Genomic DNA, 22872 nt, shown 5'->3' on the forward strand with positions numbered 1-22872 from the left:
AATGGGTTTATTGCCAGATGTTGAGGTTTACAACATTAGGAAATTGCTGCTTACAGGAGAAGGCATGTTGATCAAATGTCACAGCATTGTGGCATCTAATCCCTGGCATTTCTGTTGATAAAATCACATGTTTCTGGTAGCACGCTTACATTATAAAAGATATATAATATAACAGACATTAGAAAAGATGGTTGTAGCCAGCGTGATGTCATGCATCAGTTTTGGATCCCGCATTCTGAACCTTTAATATTAGCCGTTTTGCTGTTTTGGTGGAACCAGAATTTACCTTAAATGGATGAAAGAGTCAGGTGCTAATTTATCAGCTAATGCTAATGCAAGCTGCATTCATAAACTGTAGGATTCCAATCCCCTGATATCTGAAGGCCAGCCTTAAGTAGTACCTAGACGAACAGTTTTTGCCGCTTGTGCAGATTTGGCAGTTTCTTTTATTCCAGACAAACTTCTGTTACTCGAGGCTATGTTTAAAAAGTACTATACTTCTTCAACATTGCTACAAAATATAATTTTTAAGCCCATGTATGCTGAGCATCTACATTTCAGTCACATCATGTTTGGTTGATTTACAGTAAAATCCACTGTAATGGTGAAGTTACACAAAATGTGAATATAGCCAGCACTACATATATATGTATATGCCTAAACAGTTGTTTATGTAATAGCGATTGTCCATATCACCACTGCGGAAAATACAAGTGGCATTTGGCAATACAGTGTTGTGCTGCAATCATGGTTACTGGGAAGTGTGCATTGCTAAACAGCCACAGTAAATTTATTCAAAGTTTTGATTTCCCTGAGTGCAGGTTTTAAAAGTTGGATAAATGATATTAGTCTGAAAAAAGAAATAATGTTAAGAACTCGTTCAATCAACCATTTATTCATTCAGTGCTCTAGTCACTTGTCTTGATCTTTTGACAACCATCATAGCCTCACCAGCTCTTTTAGAATAGAATAGAATAGAATAGAATAGAATAGAATAGAATAGAATAGAATAGAATAGAATTCAACTTTATTGTCATTGCATATGCACAGATACAGGGCAACGAAATGCAGTTTGCATCCACCCAGAAGTGCTTTAGTGATATAGATATATTACAATAAATATTAGCAATAATATAGATATGTAAATATATTACAGAAATAGGTCTATTATGGAATGTTATAATGTACACGGTATGAAGTATGTTGTGAATATTCTATAACTGTAAGTATGTACAGGCTGTAGTGAGTACAAGCTATGTACAGGCTATGAACAGGATATAAATATGAAAAACTATACAGAATATGAAATAAATAACTTTACAGAATCTGAGATATTCAGCTATACAGAAATGGGAACTGTGCAAGTTGTAAACAGTTGTAGGGTTAAAAATTATCGTATGTACAGAATGATTATTACAGAGCTATACAGTAGTGCAGTTAAGATAAGTGAGATATGTGGATAATTCTACAGAGGCTATATAAAGTGCTGGTGGTTGTGAGTGGTGGTTCAGTCCATGTTATTATTGTGTGTTTGAGGGTACAGTTGTCCATTGTAGGTGTGTGTATGTTCAGTCCATGTGTTAACGTGGGTCAGATGTCAGGAGGCAGAGTTCAGGAGTCTGACAGCTGTGGGGAAGAAGCTGTTCCGGTACCTGGTGGTCTTAGTCCAGAGGCTCCTGTAGCGCCTCCCAGAGGGCAGGAGGGTGAAGAGTCCATGTGATGGGTGACTGGGGTCTTTGATGATTTTCCCAGCCCTTTTCAGACACCGCTTCCTGTAGATGTCTTTTATGGCAGGAAGTGGTGCTCCGGCGATGCGCTGGGCAGTTTTCACGACCCTCTGCAACGCCTTCAAGGTTCAAGGTTCAAGGTTCTTTATTTGTCACATGCATAGTTATACAAGTATAACACACAGTGAAATGTAGCCTGACACGCTCCTCGACATGTGCAAAAATTTTTTTTTGGGGGGGGGGTGTAGAGGAAGAACATTATATATATATATACATACACTGGGTGAATGTGCAGTAGTAGCAGCAAGCAGGTGAATTCTGTACATTAATATGAATAGACATCTGACTATTTTACAGGATAGACAATATAAACATATTTAAAATTAAAGGAATTTGAAATGTACATTGTGCCTTGGTTTAGAGTGTCTGGAAGAGTCCTGTCTCAGTCAATTATAGATGATGTGAGAGGGCGGGTGTGTGTGTTTAGGTGTGTGTTTAGGGCACGGATGGCTTGGGGATAGAAGCTCCTCTTGAGTCTCTCTGTCCTTGCCCGGAAGATACGGAACCTTCTACCAGATTGCAGAAGTTGGAACAGTTTGTTGCCAGGATGGGACGGGTCCTTCAGTATCTGCGCTGCTCTAGTCCGGCATCTCCTGGTGTAGGTGTCCTGAAGCGGGGGGAGAGCAATCCTGCAGCAGCGTTCTGCTGTACGGACCACTCTCTGGAGAGCTTTTTGGTCCTTCACACAGCTGTTCCCGAACCACGATGTCATGTTCTGTGTGAGGATGCTCTCCACAGCGCCTGTATAGAAAATCCTGAGGATCTTTGGAGAGACCCTGAACTTCCTCAGTTGTCGTAGGTGATACAGGCGCTGCCTAGCCTTTTTGGTCTGGACCTGAATGTGGGCAGCCCATGTCAGGTCTGAGGAGATGTGGACACCAAGATACTTGAAGGACTGCACCCTCTCCACTGGAGCTCCATTGATGATAATGGGCTTGTAGTCTCTCTGCTGACCCCTTCTGAAGTCCACCACCAGCTCCTTGGTCTTGCTGACGTTCAGCTGGAGGTGGTTGTCCTGGCACCACGATGCCAGATTCTTCACTTCATCCATGTAGGCCGCCTCATCGTTGTTGGAGATGGCACCCAACACCACTGTGTCGTCAGCAAACTTCACAATGGTGTTGGAGCCATGGGTGGCCACACAGTCTGAAGTGTAGAGGGAGTAGAGCAGTGGCAAGAGGACACATCCCTGAGGTGCTCCTGTGTTGATGGTGATGCTGTTGGAGAAGCACCTGCCCACCCTCACCACCTGAGTTCTGCCAGTGAGGAAGTCCAACACCCATGCACACAGACGGCTGTTAAGTCCCAGATCCCTCAGCTTTGTGAACAGTCTGCAGGGCACTATTGTGTTAAACGCTGAACTGTAATCAACAAACAGCATTCGCACATAGTTACCCTGTTTCTTGTCCACGTGGCTGAGAGTGGTGTGTAGGACGTGGGCGATGGCATCCTCTGTGGATCTGTTGGATCTGTAGGCGAACTGCAGCGGATCTGTGGTGTCTGGGATGGAGGAGGAGATGATGTTCTTCAGCAGCCTCTCAAACACCTTCATTACTACCGAGGTCAGTGCAACTGGCCGGTAATCGTTCAGGGATGAGGGTTTTCTGTTCTTGGGCACAGGGATGATGGTGGATCATCCCTTCCGGTCCGAGGTAGAGCAGTTCCCGTACCAGACTGTTATACAGTTGGTCAGGATGCTCTCGATGGTGCAACGATAGAAGTTCACCAGGATGTTTGAGGACAGGTGGTTCTTCCTCAGAGTCCTCAAGAAGAAGAGGCGCTGGTGAGCCTTCTTGACCAGCTTGGAGCAGTTGGTTGTCCAGATGAGATCCTCGGAGATGTGGACTCCCAGGAACTTGAAGCTGCTCACACGCTCCACAGCCGTCCCCTTAATGTGGATGGGTGGATGTGGGTCAGCATTCCTCCTGTAGTCCACGATGTTGTTGTTGTCCAGGTGTGAGAGGATAGAGTGCAGTGCGATGGAGACTGCATCCTCTGTGCTACTGGTCTGGCGGTATGCGAATTGGTGGGGGTCCAGGGTGGGGGGGGAGACAGGAACTTTTGAACTGTTTTGTACTGTTTTGATATAATCTAAGTGCTTTTGAGTGGATGTAGTGAGCACAGAGCAGTGGTGTGCTTTAAGTGAAGCAAATCCTTGTCAGTGTATTCACACACAGTAGAAAAGGAAGATTTTACCTTAGCCCTCTTTAACGTTTCTTCCTGCTGTGAAGTGCTGTTGTGCAGTTCACAGCTTATGTGCAGTCTGTTTCTCCACCCCTAACCCTGACCCAACCACTATATATTAAGTACATATTGAGAGCATGGGATTTGGACTTTCATATGGAATTCTAAGTCTAAATATATAGATTAAAACTCAAATGTATGGAATGAAAGTTTGAATAAATATCGCATTATATGTGGAATTTATGTGGAATTAAATGAGTCATTCCTACTATTCGGTGCCATTTCAGTGTGATCACTCTTCATCAAAAAATACAAAATTTTGAATTATTTTAACATTTAATCTAAAAGAGGGATTTTCAACCTATAAGAAAAATGTATTGGTCCAGCTAAGGATATTATATTATAATATTTTTTAAAATCAAAGTCTTTACCCATGACGTGCCAAATGTCCACCCTGTTACAGGACATTCAATTTTCTATTAATAACTGTTTTGAATACACAGTTATAGTAATATTTACATTTTCTAAAAGCTACAATGTCCCTTTTTAAAATCTGCAAGGAAATTTCAAGGAAGTATTTTAAACAAGCATTATATTGAAAGAAGACAGGTTCAGTTTTAAGACACAGTGTAATTTCAAAAGATTGTTTTTAGATTCAAAGGGAATATAAAAAAAAATTGGCTCCATTTTTAAGTAACTTAATTTTGCTGATTCATTCCCTCCCAATAACCAAAGAGACCAAAGAGACCTGTTACAGTGCATAGCAATAACAGGGGTGACGGTAACAGGGGGGAGATTTTATGCTAAACTTAGCCATTACTACTAGTATGATGAACAATAAGCTAGTACATGGTGACCACTAAGAACCATTTTTAACATGTTTATTAGCCATATTATAAAAATTACAAAAAAAAATTTGTTTCCACTATTAATAAGCGTAACAGGTTGGACGTGTTATGCTTTGCCACATTACAAAATCTTGCTAAAACATTGAAAAAAGGGTTGATTAAAGAGTGGTACTTACTCGTCTTCTTCTTGAAAGTTTTCCCTCCAAAATATGTTACATCTGGGAGTGTCATGTGACTAAAAGAATAATCAGGTGATGTGTTCTATGGAATTCTTATCAGAGTAACAGGGGTGACAGTTGATTCAGGGACACAACATTTTTTAAAGATTTTAAGTATTAAACATGCATTAATAATAAAAAAGAACATTTGATGAGGAACATTAGAAATAAGCCAATCCAGAAATTATGAAAAATCTAGATTTATTTATTTATTTTTAAGTTATATTTGTAACTGAAGTCGAGCAAGCATGACTGGGGACATAGTACTTTAGTGACTTGTGCTAAAATAAAAGTAATTTACTTTTAATGTATTTATCCTGTGTATATATCAATGTGTTCTATGGTAGAGGGGGGTTAAACATACAAGAAAATGATTTAGAAATAAGCATTAGACAAGTTTTACACTAAATATACCATATTATGTCACTAGGACTCAAATGGCACCGAATAGTAAGAATGACCCAAATTTGATTTCCTTTCCTTTTTATAAACCTAACAAAGTAGTTTTTTGTGAACGTGTAAAGTGAACATGAATGTAAAAAGTGAATTAGAATGAGCTGAATCACTAAGTCAAATAAAATACAAAATATAAAGGTCGAAAGAGGATGCTGAAACAATTATAATTTATTAAAATTGCTTTTAATAAATTATATGAAAAGAAGGGCTAGATGGGTTAGAAACTATTTAAAGCCAGATCGTCCCCAGTGTCAAGATGTCTCTGAGAATATCCAGCACATAACAGTAGGGTGCAAGATGCTAGCAGGCAGGGCATACATGGAACGCCATAACCTAGTGGTCGCCATAGTATACAAGAACATCAGTGTCGAGTATGACCTGGAAGTCCCAAGGTCAACATGGGAGACGCCCCCTAGGGTGGTCGAGAATGACCGAGCTAAGATCCTGTGGGACTTTCAGATACAGACGGACAAACTGGTGGTGGCTAACCAACGCAAGAAGATGTGGAGGGTGAAGGTAACGTTGGTCCCAGTAGTAATTGGAGCACTAAGGAAGGTGACTCCCAAGCTAGGCGAGTGGCTCCAGCAGATCCCAGGAACAACATCTGAGATCTCTGTCCAGAAGAGCGCAGTCCTAGGAGCAGCTAAGATACTGCGCAGGACTCTCAAGCTCCCAGGCCTCTGGTAGAGGACCCAAGTTTGAAGGACAGACCACCTGCAGGGACGAGATTTGATTTTTTTTTGTGTGAGTTATGTTATGTTTGTTATGATAATGTCCTAAATGGCTTTCCATAACAACAACAACAACAACGGTTTTCTTCAGAAAACATGTAAAAATTACCTTTGTGTAATTACCTTTTAACGTGTAATAATGTTTCACCAACATCCGCTTTAACGAAGTCAATACAAACATAATTAGTTATAACATATTTATGTTTATCTATTTTTTTTTAGATATAGCATATTTCTTATTGACAATTCCCTAACTTTGGAATCAAACCAGTGACCTTTCTGCCTACAGCTATACCTTTCACTCTCTTGAGTGTTCTTATCTACAAACGTGGTTCATCATTCTGCCCACAGTGGGAAACATCAGGGGTCTAACAAAGAAAAAAAAGCAAAAAGGCAAAGAAAAAGAAAGCTTCTCCATGTAAGTTTGTTTGTGTTTCCTGGTGTGACAGTGAAAAACTTCCTTCTCTTCAAGCTGTCAGTAATTGGTTCCTCCTGTCAATAAAATGTTTACATGTGTTTTAGAGCTGACAACAGCACCTGTCCTCACATCTGATGCATCTACTGCATATCCCTGTTCTCTCTTAGTGTCTTGTATTTTCCCATCATTCTCTCTGTCTCTGTCTCCCTCAGCTTCTGCACCCTTTCTCCTTCCTCCTGCTGTGATCCTTTCCATCAGCTGTTTCTCTCTTTCTGTTTATATGTTGCCCATTCTACCTGTCTTTTCTCTCATTATCTATTTCCATCTCCATTTCACTTTCTTAACAAGCTGCTTCCTGCCTGTCTGGCACAGCTGTTGATTACCTAATTACCTTAACTTTCACACACCCACACAAACACATACACACACAATCTCCTTTTCACAAACACACAAAGAGAAATACTGCTAGGCCTAAAGCTATTGCAAAAATTGTATATGTTCTTTTAGCTCATTTCAACCATTTAACGCCACATATTATCAAGTTTACAACAACAGATCTGTACTTTAAGAGACCATTAACATATTCAAATACATATTGGCTTAAACATATTGGCGATCGTGGCTCAAGAGTTGGCAGTTTGTCTTGTAATCGGAAGGTTGCCGGTTCGAGCCCCAGCTTGGACAGTCTCGGTCATTGTGTCCTTGGGCAAGACACTTCCCAAGGACCGCCTACTGGCGATAGCCAAAGGGGCCGATGGCGCGATATGGCCGAAGGCGCGATATGGCAGCCTCGCTTCTGCCAGTCTGCCCCAGGGCAGCTGTGGCTACAACTGTAGCTTGCCTCCACCAGTGTGTGAATGTGAGAGTGAATGAATAGTGGAAATGTACAGCGCTTTGGGGTTCTCGAAAAGCGCTATATAAATGCAATCCATTATTATTAAATAATAATTGGGGTATATTAAAATTCACCTTTTTTATATAACCAAATAATAATGTGGAAATATTATTTCATGCAGAATAATGTTATATTTCCTGATTATTAATTACTTTAATAATTGCTTTTTTTGTGCAAATGCTCACAGCGACAATTCCAGTACATTTATGAATAATGTAGGTTAAAAACTATTTCATTTACTCGAACAACCGCTAAAATCTTAAACACTTTTTAGAAAAAAAAAGAACACTTAAAACCTTAAATGTGTGCAGGTGAGACATTAAAGCTCTAAATGCTATTGCAAAAAAGCTGAACACCTGAGATAAAATCAAATACTTATAACTAAAACTTATAACATGAAAATATACAAATATTCTACCATGTAGGAATAAAGAAATAAATTAGCACTGAAGCTGTTGAGAACCTGAGCTTTTTACTTCTAATATACAATGTATACTAAACATTTTTAAAAACTGCATGTTCCATTACACCCCTGGTGTTAGGGTTAGGGCGTATTCAAAAAGCGCTTATCATCTGACAGGTATATTTTCAAGTTAACAAATGTTGGTTTTACAACTACACAGTTACTTTATTTTAATCCTGATCGCAGTTTTGGCTTCCCACAGTTAAACGAACATGAGCCAGCAATAATGAAATGGGTCCTTTGCAACAGCATACACACAAAAATGCACACATACGCGCACGCACTCACATCTTCCCCTCTCATTTTCTTGTGTCCTTTCCAATCTCCTTTCACCTTTCCCTATTAAATCAAATTCAGCAATATTTTGGAGGGGAGGGCAACAGAAGAAGTGTAGATGTGGTTACTGCCAAAGGAAAATAACATAACAAATGAAATGACAACCCAGTCCCATTTTATCCTTCCACTCCCTCCCTTTCTACCACTATTGACTTCTGAACCTCTTTCTTTCACTCCTTGCCAGCTCATTTTATCATAGGTGGAATCCTCTTTTTCTTTTTCTTAATCTGTCTCTCTCTCTCTCTCCTCTCTCTGTGATTAACGGTTCTGATTATGTGTGCCAGGATACCCATTAGCTTGGACACATGCAAAGGCCTCTGCCCTCTTTTCCATTACACACAAACACACTTGCAGTGAAATGTGCACGCACACACACACAGACAGGGGGAGAGAGAGAGGGAGAGTTAGGTTTTCTCTCTAACACTCACACAAATAATCACAGACCTGCATTTACAGATGCTTCCACACATATTGTCTCTTACACGCGGAGGCACTAATGCTCTTGAGACTAATTATCAGTCAGGTGTGTCATTGTATAGTTACTTGGGCCAGTAAGGTGCTAACAAGCACTTCTTTTTCCCTTTCTTTTGCTTTTTCTATGCAGCCTGGTGTTTCATGCTCTACAATTTTCCCCCTGTCTCACCATTTTCTTCCTTCTCTCGCCTCCTTTCTCCCTATCTACCCGACATCGCTGAGGCAAGGGTTTTACAGGTTATGTTCAGTGTCAGATCCAGTGAAAAACTGTCGAAGAAAAGAAGGGTGGAAAAGAAGCACCCTGCATTAAAATTAGACAGAAACAAAGGTGTGGTTTTGTGGCAGGACATTACTGCAATTTCTGTTCGCAGACCATGGTCTCTGCAGTCTTGCCATAGTCTAGGTGATGTAGTGGCAAACAAAAAGGTATGTGAACTATGCTCTCCAGTTGGTGGCTTTCACAAGACAAATAACCACATAAACAAGACTCAGCAAATTCTTGGAAAAGTGAGTCCCTCTTAAAACTTTCCAATATGAAGGTGTGATCCTGATCACACAGATTTTGAGGTGGGTATTGCTGTTGCTAGACAACCGGATAATGTCTGCTGCCATTAGTGATAGCTGTCTCAGATATCAATAGTTCAGTCTGACATTTTGTTTTTTGGCACACTTAAAAGTCATTCAAAGCAAAGTGCATGTGCTATAATAGAAACAAAAGGAAACCCCCCAGGAACCCCTTGCAAATGCAGAATTAGCACCAAAACATACTAAAATATCTGTTGCCCATCTGGTAAGAAGTGTTGGAATTTTATTTATGGACTATAAACTGCTGTGTGTATTTCTACATAATCTTCTTCATAATCATGATGGGTAAGTGTGCTTGCTGAGCAAAGAGATGTGCAGAACTACCACCACCACCCCACACAGATTTTTATATGTAGCATCACCTCTCTGTTTCATTGCACTACTTTGTAGGTTTGCTTTTTTTTTTTTATTAAACTACTGGGGAAAAAAAACAATAACGCTAACAATACCTTTATATGATGTAGCAGTAAATTTAGTTTGGTACACCATCAGCATCTTATGCTGCTTTCATTTGAAATCGTGAATCAATGCAAATGCTTCCATTACTCATGAATGGTGTAATTAGGTAGTTTAAGATAAAAAATAAATAAATAAATAAATACACAAGAGTAACAACAATAATATCTCAACCCATAAAAACACATTTGGGTTTTGAAAATTTTTAAGTTACAATACAAACAGCTGAAATTTGTGGATTCAAAAGAAAACCACTTATAAAGTATCCTAGTGGTTCAATCAAATTGAGTTCTAAGTGGCACAACTGCAGTGGAGGAGATACAGCCTTCAATCACTAGCTGCTCAAAGAGTTTTTAACAAGAAACTAAATCCCAGCTTCCTACTAGCAGAAAGACCATGACTAGCTATTAGCTGCTACACATGATCCAATGAGAATTTCCAGCACTTCTATCTAGTTACCAAGCTACACTCTTTTGCACTCTTGAGACCTTCCAGCTGTGGACAACTACAGTGATGTATTGTTGCTAAGGGAAATTGGTGAGAAAGAGTTAATTCTGTCAGTGATGCTTAGGAGGATCAAGGCAACCCCGAGGGAGTTGTAAGTTGAGTTAATGTCAGATGTTAATACAATTTGTGGAATCAAATAATGTAATTAAAGAGCATGTCCATCTGTGTGTGTGTTAGTTGAGCTAGATGGCAGAGAGCCACAGTGTAGACAAAACTTCAACGCCCTAAAGCTAAACATTTCTTCTGCTCTGATTAGCACATTAGCAAGTACCAACAAATGGCCATGGACATTAGCAGGACAGCTAACAAAAAGGGCATCAACCAGGGCATTTGGTGACATTTCATGCTAGTTCATTGTCAATCAGTGCTGTGCTAAATGGAGGTCAGTGGTCAATGTGCTTTTAGAGAGAGTGGGGTTTGAGGGAGGTGGGTGATGGCATGTCACATAAGAAATTAGCTAAAATAAGAGGTTTCAACAGTGTTTTGTTAGCTGAGTGCTTACAGTGCAAGCCACATAATTGCAGTGTTCCCAGTTTGATTGTAGCTGGCAACCCGTGTTGTCATAATTACCTTAGCATGTTATACTTTCATCTCTCACCCTGTAAGATCTGTCTACCACTTCACTGTTTGCTGACACATATAAAGTTTCAGGTTACAGTTTGCTAAAAGTGTGTTGGTTATAGACAGGGGAAAAAAAGACTTCCTTCTTTTGAAAGTTGTTAAATCCAAAGCAGCTGTAATGCATGTTCACGCGTTTGCATCCATTCCTTATAAATCATTTGAAGGTATTTTGAATGTTTTCAATTCTGCCATTAGGGATGTTCCTGGCTACTAATTTCTTGGTCAACTAAACAAGGAAAAGAACTAACCAACTAGTCTAAAATTAAGACACACAGCTATTAAGTTAAATTTGAGAACCATTTAATGGAAAATTTCAATAACTAACAACAAACGTATTTTAAACCATTATTCACATTCTTTAATTATGAATCATACTGCTCTCCAGCTGGGCCTGGGTCTAAGCTGGGGCCTCCTCCCAGTAGAACATGCTTAACTGGAACATTCAGTAGGGGCTCCAAGTAGAGCCCCTTCTGAATGACTGAATTTGTCACCCTATAGCTAAGGCAGGTCATCCACCTTTCGGAGAAAGCTCATTTCCGTCGCTTCTATTTTCAACCTCGTTCCAGTAGTGTTAACAAAAACTGAGGCCTAGCTTAAGAAATTTATGCCGTTTCTTTACAACAATGCACCATCTGGTGGCTGTTGGCTGTTGGCTACATAACATTTATTACAAAATAATTGTCTCCACTAAAGACAACAGCTAGTATATCTCTATCTACAACATAGTCATTGTTCTTTGATTCCAATCTCCAAATTTTGGGGGGGAAACTATTCATGTATCTTTCAGTAATACACTAATATTAAATCCTTGTAAAAGGTAAGAGCGCAAGAAGAGAAAGAAACAATGGTGCTGCTTCTTTTTTAATGCTGACAGGGTTCATGGTGATGAAAGTGGATTTATGTTGATACTTTTAATCCTTCATGCCGATGTGTTGGGTTAGTATGCCCTCGAGCAAGGCATACGGCCCAGATTAATTACATGTGATCCAGACAGACCGTCTCTTCAGCTTTCCTCTTGTGCACAGAGTGAATGGATGTCACACACACACACACACACACACACACACACACACACACACACACACACGCGGAGACACTGCCAGGCCCATGCACAAGCATTCAATTGTTCCACCGTTACACTTTGATTTAAAGGTTCATAGAAGATTTATCCTCCTAGAGTTTCCTCTCTCTCTCTCTCTTTCTTACACACACACACACACACACACACACACACACACACACACACAACACACAAACTTGCTCAACCTTTACAACCTGTACTCATATGTTCATAGGAGATTAATTCTCTTACTTTTTTCTGTCACACACGTGGATGCTTCGTTTTAGCTTCCTTCTTTCTTTTTCTGTCGTCTGTTAATATATAGTATATGTCCATGTACATCCAGTAAGAGTGCAAACAAGGATTTATTCATGGGTTATAAAATATGAACAAGTGTCTTTGGTTTTTACACAAAATTATCAAACATTTGGTAATTTTACACTAACCCATTAATATAACAGCAGCACAAAATCCCACTGACCTAACTTTTTACCAGGGTTTCTAAATGTTGAAGCCAAATTGCTTTGTTCCGGTTAAACCATTTTCAGAAACATGCTTGTCAAGTACCCTTTGATTTTTCTGCAGCCAAATAATGGTTTGTAAACCTCATAGTGATTGGTGGTTATATTGGTTTTGGTGGTTAAATTTCAAGTATGTATCAAATGATGTAATTTATTTTCACTCTACGTACTATATTCTCTTTCTTCCATTACAACACCTCTTCAATGTCTCTGGATTTTCTTAGGAACAAATCAATTTAAAAGTTGCCTCAAGGGATACAAAATGCTTGAAGCAGTCACTTTCTTTGGTGTTGTTAGTTTTTTAAAAACGTACCTTGATAATTCTTTGGAAACATCATGTATAGAAATTCAAAGTTCTTATTCCCCATTTTTGAATGTAGGTGAAATTCCTGGATTTCTCGAAAAATCAGGAGCTATATTAGAGATATAGATACACAAACATACATTGCTATTATAAAATGACCTTGATAGTAGGTGTGGTTATACTGTCACAGTACATTATAATGTAGATATCCAGATTGTGAACAAATAAAACTTTTTTCCCCCTCATCAAACTGCATTTAATAACCCATTAATAAGAAAACACAGATGTTGTACATTTAGTACTGTTCTTCAACTTCAACAGTCAGAAACATGTCATGAAGTCCTGCCAGAATTGTTTTGTTTTTATACCTTGGATCTCTGTGTCACTTTTCATGAATCTTTTAGTATTCAACTGGTCATTCTCTGTTTGATCGTGACCATTTTCTCTGTCACTGCTCATCAGCAAAAATATAAAATACAGGAAAATATAAAAATACAGTATCATCATTGTATGTAAGGTTAGCCTTAGTCAAATGATGAGCTTGCCTGACATTCTATGAAAAGAATTTCGTTTTGACATGTCAGAACATTCATTCCTTCATTCATTATCTTTCACATTTATGAAGTCAGGTCACAGTGGCAATAGGTCAACTAGGATATTCCAGGTATCCTTCTCCCTGCTACTCTTTTCAATAACTCCTGGGGGATCCTGGGGTCTTCCCAAGCCACTTGATATATAATCTCGCCAATGGATTCTGGATATACCCTGGGGTCTCCTTGCATTTGTGTGCCTTTAAAATGTCCAAAGGGAGGCACCCATGTGATATCCTACCCATGCACGTCCCCTTCCCATCACTTGTGATCAAAATCCTGTGGTGTATCTTCAGAACAGCAAAACTTTTTCCTCATTCTCCTAGAATTCTTTTCACTTGGCAAACTACAAGCAACCTGCTATCTGGCTTTTACATTGCGTCTGTCATAAAGGCCTGATACCGGGGAGTGATGCCACTGGTTATCTTTTCATCAGGTTTTATCAACTGTGCAAAAGACTTGTAATATTAAGGTGGAATGAAACACTGAGCCTGTGCAACACTTTTTAGTTACAATAGAATAAATAAAACAGTTTATTTTGCAAAATGTGGAAAAACTCTGAATACATTCTGACACAACTGTACAATAATACAGAGCAGTGTATTCAAAGATATGCTAATTGGAGAGTGAAATGGTCCTTTTAGATAGTTAACATAGTTTAGGCAGCGTAGACCACAGAAATACAGGACAACACACACACAAACATATATACATGCAGACTTAACTGTAGATATAAAATATGGCAGGACTGTGTTGATATCTACCTACTCTTGTCTTTCTGACTCTTACTCTCATGTTAACATTCTGTTAATTGACTTCTCTCTCTCTCTCACCCTTGCTCTCTTTTTTAAGACTTCTCTTATACTTTTTCTCCTATTTAGTTTCTCACTGAAACCAAGTACCTAACTCATCCAATTTTTTGTTGTCTCTTGTCTTCCTTTTCTTTCCCGTCTCTTCCGACTCACATCCAGATTTGCAAAGAGCTCTCTGTTGCATCTCCTAATTTTCTCTCTTTTCTCCCCTCTCACTCTGACTGCCCCTGCACTCTGCTCTCCTCACTCTCTCTTCTCTAACAGTTATCCTGCCTGCCCTCATTTTTCATCAGTAACTAATAGTGCTGGACTTGCCACTTAGGCTCAGCAGAACTGTGTGAATGTTGGTGTGTATGCGTTTGTCACATTTGTTTCTTGACTTTTTAAAAAAAAAAAAAGAATAATGCTGTTCTCGACACTAAGCCTTATGCCAGTGAATCAGTTAAAATGCCACCGTTAAGTGCTACACTCTCTCTCTACATAAAAGAGCTTGAGGAGGAGGATTTTATAAAAATGGGAAAACCCAAGAAAGAGACATATATAATCTCTTAAGAATTCATGTTGAGCACTCGACCCATTCAGTTCATCATGATACTTTTATATGATATCCTCTCAACTTACCTTAAATCTGTCTTCCACTATTTTTCTAAATTTTAGAACTTTGAGTGAGAAAAATTCCAACTAAAGAAGGGACATTTAATAATGTTCAAAAGGCAGTGAATACAGGTGTACCTGTTCCAGTTCTCAAAGTTGCAGGTTCAAATCCTTACTGGTTAGTCTAAGCCAGGGGTGTCCAACTCCAGGCCTCAGGAGCCGGTGTCCTACAGGTTTTAGATATCAGCCTGGTTCAACACACCTGAGTCAAATAATTAATTCATTAACAGGCCTCTGGAGACATGATGAGGAGGTAATTTAGCCATTTAAATCAGCTGTGTTGGATCAAGGACACATTTAAAACCTGCAGGACACCGGCCCTTGAGGCCTGAAGTTGGACGACTCTGGTCTAAGCTATTCATACAGGTGAAATTAAACTATCCTTTTTTTTTTAAAATACTTCCAAAAATCAAAAATGTGTTTTTTAATTCATTTTGTTTCCCAGACTGAAAAATGTGCATACGAAGTTGGTGAAAAAGTTGCTGCTTAGTCAACAATGGATAAATTAGGTCTAAAAAGGATAGGCTGTGCTGCTCCTTTTCACTCCTACTAATTCTTCAGAAGTCAGGAGGAAGTGAGGTATTGATGGACAACAAATCTGCTTCCAGCATGCATTTTCCCCCTCAGTGTGTGTGTGTGTGTGTGTGTGTGTGGCATTGATCTAAGGAAGTAGCTCCTATAAATTCAATCAGTCCTATCCATTCTTCGGCTGTTGACTTTTAGCTGCTCAGCTCCCACCTTGAGAAGCATGGCTACTTTTATGGAGATAGGCCATTCATTTTCATCTTTCTTTCCCTTCTCTCTGTATTCATCCCCTTCCTTCTTTTTTTCCTACTGCACACTGACTTTTCATTTTCTGCCTCCCTCTGTATGTCAATGATTTGTTATTTTCTCTTTCTATTTTTCTCTGTCTGAATGCACGGTTATTGGAACACAGTTCTTCTTGGTATCTTGAAACACCAACAGAAGTTATCATATTATAAAGTAAATATTGAAAAAACACATTCACCTGTGTAAATAATCAGGGAGGAATTTAAAAAATAAATAAAACATAACAAATTTAATTTCAAATTTGTATGTATCTGCAAATTAATTCAAATGCATGCAGTTCAGTCATTTACTGCACCATAAACTCATCACATTAAAAATAAATCATCAGTGTTTTGCATTGGTATATGGACCAAGTGTATATGTCTGAGCGTCTGGCCGCATGCTGCACAGTACAGCAGACACTCGTGACTCAGACATGTAGAAACAATTAAAGCTCTATTTTAAAATTCTCTACACTTGGGGGCAGAAAGGTCTGTTTGTCCTCTCTCTACCATTTTCTTTCTTTTTCACATACTCAGACAGAAACACACACACAAACACATCATCCGCAATGTGATAAGGAAACGCCTCGCTGCTTTTGCTCTCTTCCTCTGCAACCACAATAACAGCATTCAATCACTGTCTCTGTCTCTACCGTTTTCTCTCTTTCCTCCTCCTTCTTCCATCTTTTCTTACATCTTCATTTATTCCTTTCATTACCCAATACCTCTTCCAACTTCAGCTTTCTAGCCTCAATAAACCTTTGTGCTCACGACTTATCTTATGCTGATCTTATCTGCTCCATTTAGGTTTCTGTTCAGCTATTCTGGTACCTGAACCATCCTACATGATCTCAATAGAATCCTGTAACTGACTTCACTTTTTTTCACAGTAATTAGAAACAGCTGTCTTCTGTTAAAGCAGTCGTGTCTATAAAGACTGTGTAACAATCTTGATTTCCGCCTTGATTTAAAGTTCACTTCCAAATAGTCAGACTTTCTTGTAATTTTTAAAGTGGTCTTCTTTCTAAAGGTCTTTTAAAGTTTTTTTCTTTGGACATTGGCTGTTTTTTCACATAATTTCAGTCTGGTTTTCATTAGTTACTTTTTGGCATTTTTAACTAAAGTTAACAGTGTGACTGGCATAAAATAGTATTTTTTTTTACCACCAAAGTTCCCAAAGCTGAAAACGTGGAACATCTTGTCATACTGTACAGTTTGTCCTTAAAAAAATCTGAAGAAACTAGACAAGTGCAGGAGAAAAGTAGATGTGGCAGACCTAAAACACTATCTACAGCAGATGTACTGTACCTAACAGTACCTAAAAGTCACTTCCTTAATAAACTCAGCAAACACATGAGTTAAGAGATGCATCTGATCATTCAGTTAGCTATCTGCTGTTTGCTAAAACCTCAGTGTACTCAGGTAAATGTTGATTGTTGTGAAGCTATTTTTATGGAAGGAAAAAAGGGGGAGAAAAAGCTTGATGTACGCCAAACTGCACAAGAACTGAAAATCAGTGGCAACAGGTCTTTTTCAATTCATTTAATTTTTTTGTCCATCCATCCATTGGCTTCAGCTTCTCCTTTTTGGGGTCACGGGGGGCACTGGAGCCTATCCCAACTGTCTTAGGGTGAGAGGCAGGGTACACCCTGGACAGGTCGCCAGTCTGTCACAGGGCTTTTTTCTTTTCAATTTAATTTTATTTATATAGCGTCAAATCATTGCAAACAGTTGCCTTATGAGTCTTTATTTAGAAAGGTAAAGACCCTACAATCATAAAGAGAAAACAGAAAACCCCAATAATCACATGACCCCCATATGAGAAAACATTTGTCAATTGATGGAATTATGGATGCAGAAATTTTGGGTGCAGAAAAGAAACATCAGATTTTGGTCCATCATGTTATACCAACTGAAAAGTGTCAGATAGGAAATGGCTTCTTTGAGCTTGGCAAAGATTCCAAACACAAACAAAACAAACAATGAAACACTAAGTCTGGGATTGGCCTCCTCAGCATGAAAACCTCAACTTTATTAAAGCAGTTTGGGATCATCTTTACACAGAACAAGACAAAAGGTTTTCAGCATCTGAAGAAGAGTTTTGAATGTCCTGCAAGAAGCCTGGATAACTATATCTGAAGACTACAGGAAATTACAGGAAAGCTTTCCTAAGAGATTTCAGGCTGTGTTCAAAAATAAAGTGGTCATATCAAATATTGACTTTGACGCCCGTTAGAAATGAGCAAACTCTGTTTTTGCCTTACAAACTGTATTTCCATGTATCTTTACTGATGTTTCAACAAATTGCCTTACTTATTTCCTAGCAAAATATAAAGAAATCAAGGGTGACTTAAGAGTTGCTTTGCTTTTAGGTACAGATTAGTCAATGGATTAACTTTTAAACTCTGCTAGAGTTTTGCCCCTTTGGTAGTACCGCCTCTGTCAGTGCGCCCCAGGGTGGCTGTGACTACAATGTAGCTTGCCATCACCAGTGTGTGAATGGGTGGATGACTGGATGTGTAAAGCGCTTTGGGGTCCTTAGGGACTAGTAAAGCGCTATATAAATGCGGGCCATTTACCATTAGTAGCATTTTCAGAATGATCAGGAATGTTTGAGATGTGGCTTGCAGCACTGCATATTTCTACATTTTTGCATGTTCAATTCATGTTGTTAATCTATCTGTGTAAAATGAGAGGATATCAGGACACCTGTTGTTTTTAAGTGTGTTATCTCAAACGGTGCCCCTCTGCTGCTATAAGCTCAGCTTGAAATTAAACTAAAGGGCCATAACAGAAATATCACAGTTGCACAAGTTGGACAACCTGTGGGTTTGTTTCCTAAGTACAGATACTGACTCCTTTTTTTGTACTGTGCCTGGCTGGGATTTTGCACATCTGTATTTAAACAGCAACAACAACCACAACAAAAAAAACAACTAAAAAACTGAACATCTGTATGTATCCAATATCTGACTGCAAACCAAATGTTCTGAGGGGTAATAATAAAGGCAAAGTTAAACATAGCTCTTCTGACTATGTGAATCCGACATTCTGAAAGTATTTTTTGATGCTTTCAGTCTACATGAATAGCTTATATAAGAGCTGAGTCCTTGCAGGAAAATGGTGAGATCTGTCTCCTTTGTGGCAGACTTAATGGCAATACTTAAATTTAGGTATGGGCTGGATGATAAATACATTATGTCAGTCTCACGAATATTTGCGCGCTAATAAAAATATACAGTGGGAAAGGATGTTCTGGCTATTTGTATTTAAATGCTATTCATGGCAGTCTCAAAGCATTCACATGCTATTCACAGCTTCTGTTTTTGCTGTCTGTTAGTATGCGTGTGTGTTTGCACGCGCACTTGTGAGGGCAGCTAAGATTGTATTTGTGACTTATGCTTTTTCTGCAACACTTTTCATCATAGGAAATCAAAAGTCTAAACCTCTTTTGACACTCTGTCTTCACTCTTTGTCACTGTCTCCTCCTCAGAATGACCTGTCTACCTGTCACTCTAATTGACATTAAGTGTTATAATGCCAGAAGTGTCAACACACACAAAATGTCCTAGCATTTACTTGCCAACACTGTAGAGAAAGGTGTATGTGTGTGTGTGTAAAGTGACCTTTCTGAAAGTCGATGTCATTTAAGATTCTTTAATGCAAACACACAAACGTGTACAAGTAATGGTCCATTCAAAGATTTTCTTTATTGCCCTTTTCTCTTAAATTATATTTTATTTGGGCTTTTTTCACCCCATTTTTTTTATTCTTTTCTGTTCCATGATCTCTTCACCCACTCCATCCCATTCTGTCTTAGTCTGACCCTGTTTGATTGGCAGGGCCACTGGAATGAGCAGAGGAATTGAACCCAGAGGCTTGTTTCACTTTGCATCTAGACCATTTACCATCTGATGTAAGTGGCTTCAGGCATGGAGGGAACCTGACATTTGGCCTCCAAAATGGTCTCAAAGATATGCATGAACACATACACATTCGTGTGCAGTGCAAACCTACAAATAGATGCTCCCTATAAGTGACTCCAGAAATTCTCTCAGTTTTTCCTCGGTGGCCTTGTTGGGGGAACAGTGGTACACTACTGCATTTCTCTCTCTGCCTATTTTCCAAGTTCCTGCTGCTTTCCCAACTCCTATTCAGCATTTTTCTCACTCCATCACTCCCTCTTCCCTGCTTCTTCCAAGAATTCTGCTTTCGTACACATGCATGCATTTGCACACACCATCACCCCACCTCCTTCTGAGCTGTCGGGAGAGGAGGTGGAGAGGCAAAGAGCTGAGCCTTCTGGGAGTTGGTGTTTTATTTTTTTAAAAGCCTGAGTGGGCTCGTGGTCTGCATGGCTGACAGTCTGGATTTGATACCTGGCCTGATTCAGTCACTCTTTCAGATCAGCCTAGTCCACCATGCCATGCCATGGCACAGCTCAGATGCCCCTGTGTATATTATTAGTGGCCAAATATACGCAAGGCTAAATATCAAGTCATACAGTCTGGGAGGAAAAAAATCTCTCACTCTTCTACTTACAATAAAAGCAGGAAATCCAATGAGTAAAAAGAAGAACTGCTTGACTAAGTTGTTGCGCAGGTTACTCAATATGAACCTGTACTCTTTTCTTTTTCATTCCATTTATATATTTAATCCTTGTTTTGGAAAATGAAATTTGTTGTGATGTAAACCCCGTTTTGACGCTGTTATGGGCTTTAGTTTCCCTTGAGCATCTCCTAATTTAGTATTTTAGACTCTCCTTTTACCCTTCCTCTTGCCTCCCTATCCTTGCATCTCCTTAGCATATTTTAATAGTAGAATCTGATAGCACAATTGGCCTTCTTTGCTCTGCTCTTGCTCTCTCTTCTTCTCTCTAGTTTCGTCTGCTCTCTCTTCTCCTCTAACCAGTGTTTTTCACTCTATTTGTTGTGATAAATGACTGTTAGATGTGATTTCCCCAGGATCATATCTCTCTCAGGGCCACACACCATAATTAGGCGGCGTGATTAATAATTCATTCTTTCTCTTTTTCTCTTTTGGAGTCTCTGTCAGAGTGTGTATGCGTACATTTGAGCACGGCAAGTGTGTGTGTGTGTGTGTGTGTGTGTGTGTGTGTGTGTGTGTGTGTGTGTGTGTGGGCGTGCAGAAATCCATCATACTGTAAAAAGCCAGCGATTGAGTCATTTTCCTTTCTGAGACCAAAACAATGAAAACGGTACAATAAAAAAACAATGACAATTAGTTCACTGTAGAGACTTCATAGATTTTACGCATCACTGTGTAACACAAAGAAGACACATTTAGTGCAATAAAAACAGAGGCGTTCCCTCAAACGTGAATGCCTGTACACATGCAGAAATCCGTGCTATCGCTTCATTTCATTTTGCACAAATGTATAAAATACACTCTGTGTGTGTGTTCAGAATGTGAGAGAATATTTTATCCTCTTCACCTTTGTCCATTTTTTCTTGCTTTTAAGATTGTGGACTGTTGATAAATATCAGTGTCTTATCTTTTATATGCACCATCAAGCTTTCACAAAGTGGCTTTAAGATAAGCCTTTATGCTGTTTTCAGGCAGTTTCAAGGAACTGGTGTTGTTATACAACAGCAAACAAGACATACACTAAATAAACACGATAGTAATAAAATAAATCACTTAGATACATCATATGCATAATATACATTTAAATAATATTGATCATTAACCACTAATGGATCCCAATGTAACTTTGTCACTGATTCTTGCTTATTGTCATTCATTCCCAGGTCGTAAGTGTCTTAATTCTCTGAACCTTTTTCTTTCTGTTGTCTGCTCTACATTTCCACGCTAATAAGAATATTCAGGTGTGCAGTGAATTTTTCTTGTCACAGTTGAAGCATAGCACAGCTGAAAGCTGCAGAGCATTCAGGACACTAAACCAAGCAAAATATATCAAGTACTTTCTTGTACTATTGTTGTCAAATGTTTTCATAACTATTTTCCATGCACATAGATTTTCTTTCCTGTTTTTCTCCCTTGTACTGCTTGTTAGGTTGACATGTCTTAGTTCATTCTCTCTCCTTTATTCTCACCACCCCTATTTTCTTTCTGTTTAGTTTTTTTTTTTTTTATAGCACAAATATCAGCTAGACTAATTGATCTCTTTACAACACTCCCCACATCTAAAATAAATTAGATTCCTCCACAGAGGGATTGGCATATATTTGTTTTCCAGAGTTCACGAAGGCTTATAGGAAACACAACAGGAAATTAAACTGTGGGAAATCCACTAAAATTCTGTAGGCGTTTAGTGCTATTGCAGACAAAATAATTTCAAGACTTTTTGCAAGGCTATTTTGCATATGCCACGGTTAAAATTCACAGTGGGAGCAGAGTGCTATTCAAGCCACAAGCTAGCGATTACTTAAAACCCTCCTGGCTTTCCTTATGGTTAGTTTTTTTTATAACACCCGCCACTGTGCTAAAAACAAAATCTATTTTCTTGTTTGTTTCTAAAATAAATAGCAGGTGTGCTTTTCTGTCGAGTGAGCAAGATGGAATCCCTAAAGAGTTTTAAATAAAGTACATGCTATCTTATTAACATTTAATATTTTTTGTTGATCACCGAGGAGTCAAACAAAAATGCTAAACTGCCACAAAGTGCACACAACCCATGTCCTCTTAATGTGGGTTAAATGAAAAGAAAGAGGTGTCATATCAAAACACAATACACTGAATCAGTAATATCAGGTTAAAAGTCTGCAGGTGCAGCAGTCTGGATCCTCTCTCATCCTGACCTGCATTAACTTTTTTCTCCGAAACAAATAAATTAAACAAAGACATTTTTATCTGTTTCTTGGTTGGGTCAACAAGGCCTTATCTCAAAAGGCGTGTCTCCATGACACTGGACAGATATCACGAAAGCACAAAAATATCAGAGAAAATAGAGAAAGGCAGAGATGGATGTGATATCTGGTGCTGCATTAAATCAATATCTGATTACGGACACAGAGGAAAAGTTAGAGCGTGTATCTATGTGTGTAATGGCAAGAAAGAGAGAGATTATCGGGTTGGGATGGAGGATAGGTCGACAGCATTTAATACTACATCTGTGACTGTGCTTTTTGATTTTAAAATGTGTGCTTTTGTTTGTTG

General features: G+C 38.9%; 1 protein-coding gene across 1 annotated transcript in view; it reads left to right on the top strand.

The window, feature by feature from the left end:
- Positions 1-22872, top strand: part of LOC146562890 (transmembrane protein 132C) — a 279573-nt gene that overhangs the window by 159667 nt on the left and 97034 nt on the right. The gene's annotated exons all lie outside the window — the stretch shown is intronic.

This window comes from Mchenga conophoros, linkage group LG12 (assembly GCF_057382185.1).
Source record: "Mchenga conophoros isolate Kocher_MC1m ecotype Shallow Benthic linkage group LG12, M_conophoros_male_GT1.1, whole genome shotgun sequence".
Taxonomy (NCBI): domain Eukaryota; kingdom Metazoa; phylum Chordata; class Actinopteri; order Cichliformes; family Cichlidae; genus Mchenga; species Mchenga conophoros.